The following is a 14321-nucleotide window of genomic DNA, read 5'->3' on the forward strand; positions in this document are numbered from 1 at the left end:
AAATTGAACATGGGTCCTCTGGAAGGGCAGCTAGTACTTTTTTGTTGTTTTGGATTTTACAGGCACGGTTTCTCTGTAACTGCCCTAGCTGCCCTGGAACTCGCTTTGTAGACCAGCCTGACTTTGAATTCTCAGAGATCTGCCTCTCTCTCTCTCTCTCTCTTTCTCTCTCTCTCTCTGTCTTTTATATGTTGTTTTTCTTTTCTTTTCTTTTCTTTTTTTTTTTTTCCGAGACAGGGTTTCTCTGTAGCTTTGGAGCCTGTCCTGGAATTGCTATGTAGACCAGGCTGGCCCCAAACTCACAGAAATCCGCCTGCCTCTGCCTCCCGAGTGCTGGGATTAAAGGCGTGCACCACCACCGCCGGGCCTATATGTTGTTTTTCAAGACAGGGTTTCTCTTATGTAGCCTTAGCTGTCCTGTAATTCACTCTATAGACCAGACTGGTCTGGAACTCAGAGGTTCACCTGGCTCCTAAATGCTGGAATTAAAGAATTGAAGATATGTGCCACCACACCTGGCCTTTCTCATTCTTTTATGTATGCCTTGGACAAAAAAGTATTTTGTGTCTGAAGTCTGTTCCAGATTCTGATACAAACTGGGAAGAAATCTATGAACATGGCTGTTGCCCTCAAAATCCTTATAACAAGCTTATGGAACTAGTCAGCTGTAGACACTGCATTCTATTTCTAGGAAACTCAACGGCTCTTCTGAGGTGTCGTCCAAACGCCCTGGGAAGGTCTTGGTTACCTGTTCCAGTACTGATGCCTCATTTTGCCTCTGCTTTGGCTTTCCCAGTCATCCAAAGTCTCACTGTTGTCCCAACTAGACCTGTAAACTTTGGAAAATTCATTAGTGTTTTTGTTCATTTGTTTTTCTTTTCATGAGCACGTGGTGTGTGTGGGTGCACATATTTGAATGTATGCAAGTGCACATGCATGTATATGTGAACAACCCAAGGTGACCCTGGGAATCTTCTTCAGTGGTCTGTCTAAGACTTTAATAAACTCTGCTTTTTAAAATTGTGGTAGCACAGACCCATAATCCTAGCACTCAGAAACGCGAGGCAAGAGGATGTGAAGTTGGACTAGGCTGTATAGCATGTTCAAGGCCACCCTGAAATATATAATTAGACCCTGTCTCTGAGAAAACCAAGTATAAATTTTAAAAATAAGAGCCAATGAGATGATTCAGTGGTTAGAGATACCACTTGCATGGAAACCTAATGAATACTCTGAGCTCAATCCCTGGGACGCACATGTAGGAGAGAGCTGACTCTTCTAAATTCTCTTCTGGCCTTCACACGCACACTGTGGCAGTTGTGAGTGCTGCCTTCTACACTGAATAAATGGGAATCAGAAAAAAAAAGGTTAACCAGGCATGACAACACACGCCTTTGATGCCAGCACCCACAACGGAGAAGTAAGCAGATCTCTGGGAGTTCAATGCCAGCATAGTTTACAAAGTGAGTTCCAGGACAGTCAAAGCTGTCTCAAAAAAACATAAATAAACACATAAATAAATAAATAAATACCCCTGTACTTGGAGTTGGGGTCTGGAGAATCAGGCATTCAAGGCCACCCTGGATTATACAGCAAGTTTGAGACCAGGCTGTGCTGCACAAGATTGCACAACAAAAGGCAGAGGCAGGTAGATCTCTGAGTCTGAGGCCGGCCTGGACTACAAGAGTGAGTTCCAGGACTGCACACTAAAAACCCTATCTTGAAAAACAAAAATGACCAGGCATCCAGTGCAGAGGCCCCAGCAAAGCCCCAGCTCAGTGTCCTGTGTGATAAAGGCATAGAGAACAGGGAGGCAGCAAGAGCCCTAGGCAACACCACCTCGCAGGGAGGGGCACAGACTCTGACTTTTATGTTGTGTGAGGAGAAAATGAGGGTATGAACAGAGGTCTATACAGTCTTTATATTTTAACATTAGTTTGTCTCCTTAAGAAAAGAAATGGCCTGGCCTGATAGCACACACCTTTAATCCCAGCACACAAGAGGCAGAGGCAGGTAGATCTCTGAGTTTGAGGCCAGCCTGATCTACAGTGAGGGTTCCAGGACAGCCAGAGCTGTTACACAGAGAAACCCTGTCTCAAAAACCAATAAATAAATAAATAGATAGATAGATAGATAGATAGATAATAAAAAAGAAGAAGAAGAGTATTAGGTATATTTCTTAAGACAAACCTCTCCGCTGACAACATTCCTGATTCTTTTTTTAAAATATTTATTTATTTATTTATTTATTTATTATGTATACAATATTCTGTCTGTGTATATGTCTGCAGGCCAGAAGAGGGCACGAGATCTCATTACAGATGGTTGTGGGCCACCATGTGGTTGCCAGGAATTGAACTCCGGACCTTTGGAAGGGCAGGCTCTTTACCACTGAGCCATCTCTCCAGCCCCCAACATTCCTGATTCTTGATAAAGGGAATTGGGAACTCTGGATTTTTAAGATCCACCTGAAACCTGTTAGTTCAGGGCAGTGAAGCCTGTTAAAGAGGCACACCACTCTGTATTTTAGCAGGAAACTTTGCAAATAAAGTAATGAGCTACCAGTACCCAAGTCATTAAATGCCATTAGACAGATCTGGAAGAGATAAATGAGCAAAAACGAGACAGCTTTTTTAGCTATGCAGGCAATCCCAAGTCTCTTCCCAGTCCTTGGAGAACACCAGCCTAGAAGCAGTGCTTGCCCTTAGCTGCTGAGTACCAGAGGTCCAAAGATTTTTTTCTGTGTGTGTGGGGGGATTTAGTCTACCTCTCTCAGCAGGATGAGAAGATCGATTCCCCAGAAGGCATTCAGGAAGCTGAAGAGGTGAAAGGCCGCTTTTCGCTGTGTGGGTGGCTTTGCCAAACCCAAAAGCAAGCCTGGAGGCGAAATGATCTTTGCAACCATGTATATCCTTTCTTTCTTTCTTTCTTTCTTTTTTTTTTTTTTTTTTTTTTGGTGGTGGTGCACACTTTATTTTTTTTCTGTACATGCACTTTTTTGATATTTTTTTTCAAAATATTTTTTATGGTTTATTTAACTTTATTTTATGTGCATTGGTGTGAACGTGTCAGATCCTCTGCAGCTGGATCTTCAGACAGCTGTGAGCTGCCATGTGGGTGCTGGGAATTGAACCCAGGTCCTCTGGAAGAGCAGTCAGTGCTCTTAACCACTGAGCCATCTCTCCAGCCCCCTTTTTTGATATTTATTGAGCGCTACATTTTTCTCTGCTCCCTTCCCTGCCTCTCCCTTCCCCCCTTCAGCACTTCCCCAAGGTCCCCATGCTCCCAATTTACTCAGATCTTGTCTTTTTCTACTTTCTACTTCCCATGTAGATTAGATCTATGTAAGTCTCTCTTAGTGTCCTCATTGTTGTCTAAGTTCTCTGGAATTGTAGTTTGTAGGCTGGCTTTCTTTGCTTTATGTTTAAAAACCACTTATGAGTGAGTACATGTGGTAATTGTCTTTCAGTGTCTGTGTTACCTCACTCAAAATAAGCTCCATTCATTTCTAGCTCCATTCATTTTCCTGCAAAATTCAAGATGTTGTTAATTTTTTCTGCTGTGTAGTACTCCATTGTGTAAATGTACCACATTTTCCTTATTCATTCTTTGGTCAAGGGGCATTTAGGTTGTTTCCAGGTTCTGGCTATGACAAACAAAGCTGCTATGAACATAGTTGAGCACATGTCCTTGTGGCATGATTGAGCATCCTCTGGATAGATACCCAAAAGTGGTATTACTGGGTCTTGAGAAGGTTGTTTCCTAATTTTCTGAGAAATCACCACACTGACATCCAAAGGGGTTGTACCAGCTTGCATTCCCACCAGCAATGCAGAAGTGTTCCCTTTTCCCCACAACCTCTCCAGCATAAGTTGTCATCAGTGTTTTTGATCTTGGCCATTCTTTCAGGTGTAAGATGGAATCTCAGAGTTGTTTTGATTTGCATTTCTCTGATGACTAAGGACGTTGAACATTTCCTTAAGTGTCTTTCAGCCATTTTAGATTTCCTCTGTTGAGAGTTCTCTGTTTAGGTCTGTACTCCTGTTGTGATCCAGCTGCCCTCACTCCCCCTGACTGACTGCTGAACTTCCTTGTGGTCTGTATGACATCTGTTGACAAGGATGTTTGTGTTCTTTCTGGGCGGTGGTTTTCCACAGATGCAGTAGAGGTATAAAAGGCTTTAGCTGGGCAAAATAAAGGTTGTTGTTCTTCCACCTGAAAAGAAGCCTCTGTATCTCAATCCCAGCAACCCCTGCCAGTCTCAGCATCCAGGCTGTGCTGGGTGCGGCATACTCCATTCTTTTTTTTTTTATTGGATTATGTGATCTTTTGGTGTCCAATTTCTTGAGTTCTTTGTATATTTTGGAGATCAGCCATTTGTCTGATATGGGGTTAGTGAAGATCTTTTCCCATTCTGTTGGCTATTGTTTTGTCTTGTTGACCGTGTCCTTTGCTTTACAGAAGCTTTTCAGTTTCAGGAGGTCCCATTTATTAATTGTTTCTCTCAGTGTCTGTGCTGCTGGTTATATTTAGGAAGTGGTTCCCTGTGCCAATGAGTTCAAGTGTACTTCCCACTTTCTCTTCTATAAGGTTCAGTGTGGCTAACTTTATGTTGAAGTCTTTGATCCATCTGAACTTGAGTTTTGTGCATGGTGATAGATATGGGTCTATTTTCCTTCTTCTACATGTTGATATCCAGTTATGCCAGCACCACTTGTTAAATATGCTTTCTTTTTTCCATTTGATATTTTTTTGCTTCCTTGTCAAAAATCAGGTGTTTGAAGACGTAACCACATACATTCTTGGAGGAGCTAAAGGGTGTTGCAGAAGGTGGCATGACTCTGTGTTAGAGGCTCTTTTCTTAAATACCACACTCTGAGATTTGTAAAGGCACTTAAGAATTGGGTACCATTACCTGTTATTTTTAACTGGGCATATAAGCTAAATTTAGATGTGTATTTTATCCAATTAGTTACAGTTTACCAATGCTAGTAAATATAATAAGATTAAAGGAATATTTTAATAAGTCAAAGAATAATTAGCACACATGGGTACTTTTATCCAAGATGGTGATGGGGATCAAAATGGCAGTTACCCACGTGTTTGTATTTTTCCAGAGTTGTTTTAGTCTGGAGTTATCTTAAAACAAGCACACATGCACAAGGAAACATAAATCCACATATTTACACAGACATACTGTGGCCACATCATTCTAACAGACAGACAAATAAAACACTTTTAGAAACCTGTGTCAGCTGACTAACTTAAAATCCCAGTGTAGTTTAGCAAACGCTGTAAGCGGAACCAGTGTCAGCTGACCAACTTAAAATTACGTGTAGTTAGGTGGCAGAAGCCAGGAAAGTGGAAGGACAGGAGGAAACAGATTTTTTTAAAATCCCAGAGTGAGACAAACAGCTTAGAGAAGCAGGGAGAGGGGAGCAGGGGAGCAAGCAGAGCACACATCTAGAAACTGTGGGCTTTGGAGCCTTGTTTGCTTTGCGTTAGATGTTAGATAACCCCAGTTTAAAAGGATTTTTGTAAAAGGCCACCCAAGGGATTTGAGTAATTGGCTTGAATCATGGGAACCTATCTAGAAGCCCATGCCTTATTGGGACTTGGGTCTGTTGCAATGCATCCATCGGACAGAACTCAAGTGAAAATGGGGCGGGTGTTGTACATGAGAAATGAGTGGTGGACATCTCTAAACACACCCAGATCTCATCTCAGCTAAACCCTTGGCTTAGCCGCCTGGGTCAGGCTTCTGGTGCAGCCATACCTTCAACGGAAAACCCGAAAAGCAAATGGGCCCCCCTACCCTACCTGCCATGTACTCCAAAAGGGGAACTGAGGGAGTCTGAGCCCATCTTAGCCTGGTGGAGTGTGCTCTAAGGGCGTTTCCAGCACGTGGCACTGAGCCTGTGGGAAAAATAGATCCCCACAGTGGGAAACCTCCATAATGTTAGAAATAATCCTTAAGACCAGACTCTTTGCCGATACAGATAATTCCAGTCAGACCAAATCAGACCAAATCAGTACCCATGTTTACTGCAGCACTCCCAGGTGACAGGCAAAACCCAAAAACCACATGTTTCAGTTTTTGGGCAGCAGCCTAAATAGCCTGTGGGAGTGGTCCTGACCCTCCGCGGGAAGGGGTCAGTGATTGGCAGGCCTTTCTGGAGGTAGAGTCTGGACCAAGGCAACTCCCAGGTGAGGGTTTTCCAAAGGTGGATGCTGGGGCTAGGATGATGCTTTCAATCAGTCAAAAAGAAAAAATTTGGGGGTCTGAAGGGATGGCTCACTAGTTAAAATTGCTGGCTGCTCTTCCAGAGGTCCTGGGTTTAATTCCCAGCATCCATATGGCAGCTCACAACTGTCTGTAGCTCCAGTTCCAGGGGATCCAACACCCATAATTGCAGACAAAACACCAATGCCCATGAAATACAAATAAATAAATAATGAATAATTTTCTAAAGGAAGACAAGACTGGGGAGCTCAGCAGCATGGGCAGGGAGAACCTTTGGAAGCCTAAAATAATCTGGATGAATGGGACAGGAGATATCTCTCAGCAATTAAGAGGCTGTTTTGCAGAATATTTGTGTACATTGTGAAGATGTGTCTTTGCTAAGGCACTTTCTGATTAGTTTAATAAAGAGCTGAATAACCGGGACTGGAGAGATGGCTCAGAGGTTAAGAGAACTGACTGCTGTTCCGGAGGTCCTCAGTTCAATTCCCAGCAACCACATGATGGCTCACACCCATCTATAATGAGATCTGGTGCCCAGAACACTATATACATAATAAATAAATTTTAAAAAAAAGAGCTGAATAACCAACAACTAGGCAGGAGAGGATGGGTGGGATTTCTGGGGGAAGAATCTAGGTGTGAGGGTTATTCATTCCAGTGAGATGCCAGAGAGACACTGAAGAGGTCAGACATATAGTACAGAGCAGAGGTAACTGAGTCACATGGCAGAATATAGATTAATAGAAACAAGTTAATTTAAGTTATAAGAGCTAATGGGACAAGCCTAAGCTAATGACCAAACTTTCATAATCAATAAGAAGTCTTGCTGGGTGGTGGTGGTGCATGCCTTTAATCCCAGCACTCGGGAGGCAAAGGCAGGTGGATCTCTGTGAGTTCGAAGCCAGCCTGGTCTATAAGAGCTAGTTCCAGGACAGGCTCAAAAACTACAGAGAAACCCTGTCTCGAAAAACAAAAAACACTACCAACAACAAAACAAGTCTTTGTGTCGATATTTGGGGTCTGGTGATCTAAAGATAGTCCAACAAGAAAGCTTGCTACAAGTATTGTTCTTTAAAAAGAATATAATGATGGGATGCCCCGGGCGGCTCGCAGAGCAGCTTCTAGTCCGACAAGGATGACTGTGGGTCCCTGCAAGATCTCCAGGGTGGCAGCACCATGCGGCCGGGGGAGTCAGGCAGGTGGTTACGGCGGATAAAAGGTTCATAGGACATAGTATTATTTAAAGAAGAGGGAGACATTTATTGCTTAAAGAAGAGGAAAACAGAGAGACATAAGAGAAACAGAGAAAAGCAAAGACACATGTACACACGACAGGAGACAAACACAAGAGAGAGAAAGATGGCGACGGGGGAGGTCAGAAGTGGCTGGGGTGGGCGTGGTTAGCTCTGAAAGTGATCGCAAAGGAATAACAAGAATGTATTAAATCAAAATACTGGTATTGGTTTTAATATTGGTTAACCTTAATCCCCTTACAGGCTGTCCTTGACCTGGCAATGTAGCTAGTATAGTCTTGAACTCCTGATTTTCCTAAGGACAGGGATTATATATGTGCACAGTGTCTCTCAATGAACTATCTTGCGATTGGAAAAGTGGTAGTGTACAAATTCATTGCCAAAATTACATAGAATCTTTTATCTTTGGCATTACTTTCATCAAAACTTTTCTATAATGTAAACAGATTTTACTTTGGGCCACCAGCTCACTAAAAATAACGCAGAGCCTTATTATTAATTATGAAAGCTTGCCTTAGATTTGACTCGTTCACTAGCTTTGATAATTTAATTAACCCATATTTTTAAGTTTATGTTCTTTTACATGGTTCAGTTACCTTTGTACTATCCATCCTGCTTCCTCAATGTCTGACTGGCAACTCTGTGTTTCTTCTTCCCAGAGCTCTCTCTGTCCAGAAGCCGTACCTAAACCTCCTGTCTAGCCATTGACCATTCAACTCTTTATTAAACCGATCACAGTGACACATTTTCACACAGTGTAAAGGAATATTCCACAACACTCCGAGAGTTCTCGTCAAAGAATGCCTTTGCCTTATGTGAATAACATCTGCACTGCATTAGAGGGTGCACTGCATTAGAGGGGTGCACCGCATTAGAGGGGTGCACCGCATTAGAGGGGTGCACTGCATTAGAGGGGTGTACTGCATTAGAGGGGTGCACTGCTAAATGTACTGCTCCCACAGAGGACTAATGTTCAGTTCCAACATCCGTATTAGGAAGCTGGCAACAGCTTAGAACTCCAGCTCAAGGGGACTCAGTGTCCTCTTCTGGCCCTATGGGCACTGTATTCACATACTCAGACTCACACACAGACATACACAATACTGATAATTAAAAATAAAGACAAGTGTGGTGACACACACCTTTAAACCCAACATTCAGAAAGCAGAGACAGGTAGATCTCTAGGAGTTCAAGGCTAACCTGGTCTATATATCAAATTCCAGGCCATTTAAGGCTACGCAGTGAGACCCTGTCTCAAATAAAAAATAAAGGAACAAGAAGAGTGGCTCTACAGTTAAGAGTACTTGTTGGCTGGGCTGTGGTGGCGCATGCCTTTAATCAAAGCACTTGAGAGGCAGAGGTAGGCGGATCCCTGTGAGTCTACAAGTAGTAGTTCCAGGACAGGTCCCAAAGCTACAGAGAAATCCTGTCTTGAAAAGCCACAAAAAAAGCAAAAAAAAAATGTATACACATGAGATAAAATAATTTTTTGTATAGATTCTTTTTCAAAATTTAATTTTTTAAAAAATTGCTTTTTTTTTTTACTGATTTTATTGAGCTATACACTTTTCTCTGCTCTCCTCCCTTCTGCTCTCCCCTTCAACCCTCTCCCATGGTCCAAAAGAGATAAAATTTAAAAGAAATCCAGAAGTAGAGGATAAGAAGTGAATTTTGAATGAAGTAGAAGTAGAGAAATCAGCTGGGCATGGTGTTCCACATGTTTAATTCCAGCACTTGGGAGGCAGAGGCAGGTGGATCTCCATGAGTTTGAGGCCAGCCTGGTCTACGTAGCAAATTCCAGGACAGCTAGGATTATATAGAGAGACCTTCTCTAAAATGAAACAAAAGAAATATAGAAGTTGAGAAATCAAGGTTTGCTGACAGGCTATAGTTTCTGAAGCATCCACAAGAAAGAAACTATAAATTTTGACTCAAACAACTAGAAGATGGTTGTTGCCATTTTTTGAGGATGAAAAGACCTTGTTTTGGTGGAACACTCTTTGTTGAGTTTGAGATATTGAGGGAGTACAGGGTCTTGTGGTCTGCAGCTCAGTGTTGAGAGCTTGGGACTTACGGTGTCTAAGGTACATGATGGGGTGAGGTCATCGAGAGTGAATGGAGACCCAAGAGGGGACGGGGTGGGAAGTCCTGCTCTCTCCTCCTATCTTCTTACATCAGGTCACAAGATCAAGGTGAAAAGGAGAACCCCATGTAGGAACTTTGCATCCATAAGTTCTGCCTCAGTATCTGTGTTGGGGAGAGCGGAGGCAGACGGACCCAGGCAGCCAAGGTGTTGGAGCAGCTCAGGAGAAATGAAAAGATTACTGACTGTTCACTGCACTCGCTGTCCGTGAGCCAAGGCGGCCTGAAGGGGCGGGAGTGTGAGTTATGGAAAAATAACTTCTCACATACTGGAAACCTTGGCTTTGGGATTCAAGCACACATTGACCTGGGCATCAAATATGACCCAAGCATTGGGATCTACGGCCTGGACTACTATGTGGTGCTGGGCAGGCCAGGTTTCAGCATCACCGACAAGAAGCTCAGGACAGGCTGCATTGGTACTCAACAGAATCAGCAAAGAGGAAGCCATTCGCTGGTTATGGTTCTATTATGATGGGATCATCCTTCCTGGCAAATAAATTTTATCCAGAAGGCCTACCAGCTCTCCACACCACCCGTTGTCATACCTGCCATCCTGCCTGTGCCTTCTCCTTACTCTCTGCAACTTCATCCTGCCCAGGGAATCCCTTGACTCCAGGATGGTTATCTCTGTCCTCTTGTTCTCTGATTCTCTATGATCCATGTGCCATACTGAGAAGACAGGGAACCATCTCCTGGACCTGTTTCTCACAAAGTACCCATTGCCATGGTGACTACACAGTAGGATCTCAGTCAGTGCCATTCCTTGGGCACACCACATTCTTACGGCCTTGTCTGTCTTGACCAGAACGTCTTCTCCTGACTCCTTTATCTTGTAGGTTTCATTTCCTTTGAGGACCCTTTCGCAGCTCTCTCCTTCATGCTGTTTTTCCTCAATAACCCCGTTTTTCTCTTTTCCGAATTGATCTCTATTATAGCATTCGTCACATAAATTAATGACATGACCATTTGAGTGACTGGAAAGCCAGTTCCAGTCACTGGAAACAGACCCACACTGCACAAACACTGAGCAGTTACTCTACAGGGTCTGCGGGACTGGGGACTCAAATCAACTCTCTCTGTGGGTTTTCATTGTGAGGAGTGTTGAGATGGTTCAGTGGGTAAGGGGACTTACTGTCAACCTAGAGACCTGAGTTCAAGTCCCTGAAGCCACACAGCGGAAGGAGAAAACCAAGTCCTAACCTCCACTCAAGTGAGTGTGTACACACAAACAAATATAATTTCAGAAAGATTAGAAGGTTTTACGAAATGAAAGAATTGCATTATTTTTGTTTGTTTTGAGACTGGGTTGCCTGTATCTGAGGTTGGCCTCAAATTCACCATACAGCTGAGGATGACCTTGAATTTCCGACCCTCCTGCGTCTGCCTTCCCAGTGCTGGGATCAAGGCATGGGCTACCACACTCAGTTTATGCAGTGTTCATGATCAACCGCCTGCCTCTGCCTCCCGAGTGCGCCACCACTGCCCGGCTGCCAATGTTCTTAATAGTAGATTTAGCTCAAGTGAGCCACTTTGCTTTCCTGACCCCTAGGCTTATATATATATATATATATATATATATATATATATATATATATATATATATATATATATATATATATATACACACACACACACACACACACACACACACACAGGGTTTTACCTGTCTTAGCTTTGGTTGGCTCAGAATTCTCTATGTAGAAGAGAGTGGCCTTAAACTCAGACATCTACCTATCTCTACCTATCTCTAGTGCTGAGATTAGAAGTGTGTGTGAGTGTTTTGCCTGTAACTATGTCTAGGTACCACACGTGGGCAGTGTCCTTGGAAGCTAGAAGACACCATTGGAGCCCCTGAAACCGAAATTAGAAGGTTCTAGATTACAGATACAAATACCTTATGGGTGCTGGGAATAGAACCCCCAGATCCCTGAAAGAGCAGTCAGTGCTCTTAACCACTGAGCCGTCTCACCAGCCCCCTTACTAATCTTCTAAGGACTCTTGTCCCCATCCAGCATGTCAGAGAATCTAGGTAATATCTGTCTCAAGATACATATCTTCATTGCACCTGCATTCCTTTTTCCTTATGAAGTAAATTCACAGCTTCTGGATGTTAAGTAAATTCACAGCGTCTGGATGCCATTAAACACAGGTACCATCCCTCTGCCATACAGTCTCATAATAGCACATGTCCTGCCTGTGTCCCGGCCTCCCCGAGTTGTGGCACTGTCCCAAAAGCAGGAATGTTGGATAGAGACCCAGGGAACAGACTATAGCAATCTTGTCACAGGAAGTTACAACCTCAGGAGCTGGCTGTTTACCAGCAGGAGTTCCAGGGCTGTGCTTCCAGGCAAACCTGCCTTGTTTCTTCCTAAGGAACTTTAGCCTTCCCCAAAGTCCACCCTTCGCTATCCAACAGCAGCCACTGCCCACAACGCTTGTCAGAAACAGTCTTTATCCCCTGCACTGTGAGAATCCTAATTATTCTTCTTCCCACACAGCACCCGATCCTAGCTTCAAGTTTTTCGGTTTCTAAAAACGGTTTGTGAGGCAATAATGGCACATGCCTTTAATTCCAGCACTGGGGAGGCAGAGACAGGTGGATCTCTGAGTTTGAGACCAAACTGCGTTACAGAGTAAGTTCCAGGATGGTCAGGGCTACACAGAGAAGCCCTGTCTCAAAACCAAAAAACAAAGAACCCCATAAAACCAATAAATAAAATAAAATAAATCCAACTGGTTAGGCCTCGTGTGGTTGCACATGGCCATAATCCCAGCACTTTCTATATAGAAGCAGGAAGACTCGGGTGCTGGAGAGATGGCTCAGTGGTTAAGAGCACTGACTGCTCTTCCAGAGATCCTGAGTTCAATTCCCAGCAACCACATGGTGGCTCACAACCATCTGTAATGAGGCATGGCGCCCCCTTCTGGCATGTGGGCACACATGGAAGAAATGCTGTACACATAATAAATAAATCTTAAAAAAAAAAGCAGGAAGACTCAGTAGTTTAAGGTCATCCTTGGCTACATTATGAGTTTCAGGTTAGCTATATGAGACTCTGTTTCAAAAATAAAGTAAATTCAGCTGGGTGGTGATGGCGCACACCTTTAATCCCAGCACTTGGGAGGCAGAGGCAGGGTCTATAAGAGCTAGTTCCAGGACCGGCACCAAAGCTACAGAGAAACCCTGTATCAAAAAAAAAATAATAATCAATCAATAAATAGTGCTGGCGAGATGGCTTAGTGGGTAAAGGCACCCACTGCCCAGTCTGACAACATGTGCTTTTGACCCTTGGAGCACTGGTGGGAAGAGAGAACTGTCTCCACAAAGTCGTGACCACCACCCCACCAGATGAGCCATCTTGTTGGCCCATTTTAAATATTGCTTTTCTGTTTAGTATGTGACTGTGTGCAAGTGTCCTAGGAGGTCAACAGGTGTCAGATTCTTAGGAGCTGGAGTTACAGGTGGCTGTGAGCCACTTCATATGGGTGCTAGGGTCTTCTGTAAAAGCAATGTGTACTTTTTTTTTTTTTAAAGTAGTTGTTTTAGATGTTTGTTCTTGAGATAAGATCTTTTTGTTTGTTTTTGCTTTGCTTTTTGAGACAGGTTTTCTCTATATAGCTTCGGCTGTCCTGGAACTCACAGTAGATTAGGCTGGCCTCAAAATTATCTGTCTAATTCTGCTTTCCTGAGAGCCACTACTGCACACTGTGTAGATCAGACTGTTCTCTTATATCTGTGTTTGTGAGCCTAGCCTTTAACGGCTGTGTCATGTGCAGCACACCAAATTTCCTTCCTACGGGAACATACCATATTTTATTTTATTTTATTCAATTTTTAAATTTTTTTCAAACCTGTCCTGGAACTAGCTCTTGTAGACCAGGCTGGCCCCCAAATCACAGACATCTGCCTGCCTCTGCCTCTCAAGTGCTGGGATTAAAGGTGTGCGCCACCACTGCCCAGCTGCATACTATATTTTATAATAATGAAAAGGGGACAGGAGAGATGGCTTAGCACTTGAGAGCACTGGCTGCTCTTCCAGAGGACCAAGGTTCTAGTCATAGCACCCTCATGGCAGTTCACAACTGTCTGTGACTCCAGTCCCAGGGTATCAGATGCCCTCTGCTGACCTTTTTGGGCACACATGTACACAGTCATGCATACAAGCAAAACAGTCACATACATTAGAAAACACAACCATTCTAATACAATACAATCGAAAAATATACTTTTTGGGGGGTAATTTGTTTATTTGTTTAGGTTTTTGGGGACAGGGTCTCATTATATATTTCTGGCTGTCCTAGAACTATCACTACATAGACCAGGCTAGTCTCAGACTCACAGATACCCACTTTTCTTTTCTTCCAAAGTGCTGGGGTTAAAGGTGTATGTGACCATGCCTGGCTCAGGTAAGATGATGATGATGATGATGATGATGATGATGATGATGATGATGATTTACGGTTTTCTTAGGTAGGATAATTTTTTGAGATAAAGTCTCAAGTAGCCTGGGTATATCTCCTGACCCCAATCTCCTCAGTGATAAAATCACAGACATGCACCAGCTCATCCAACAAGCAATCTAACAAGGATACTTACATACTTACATGTTGAGGAATAATGGCAGGAAAATACTCACTCTTTATTTCTGTAATTAAACTGGTACATTCTTACATGAAC

The 14321-nt window shown here is 43.2% G+C and overlaps 1 pseudogene; it reads left to right on the top strand.

The window, feature by feature from the left end:
• Positions 1-9607: 9607 nt before the first annotated feature.
• On the top strand, positions 9608-10580 carry LOC125397304 (large ribosomal subunit protein uL5 pseudogene; annotated as a pseudogene).
• Positions 10581-14321: the final 3741 nt, after the last annotated feature.

Source organism: Myodes glareolus, chromosome 7, assembly GCF_982192425.1.
Source record: "Myodes glareolus chromosome 7, mMyoGla1.1, whole genome shotgun sequence".
Classification (NCBI taxonomy): Eukaryota; Metazoa; Chordata; class Mammalia; order Rodentia; family Cricetidae; genus Myodes; species Myodes glareolus.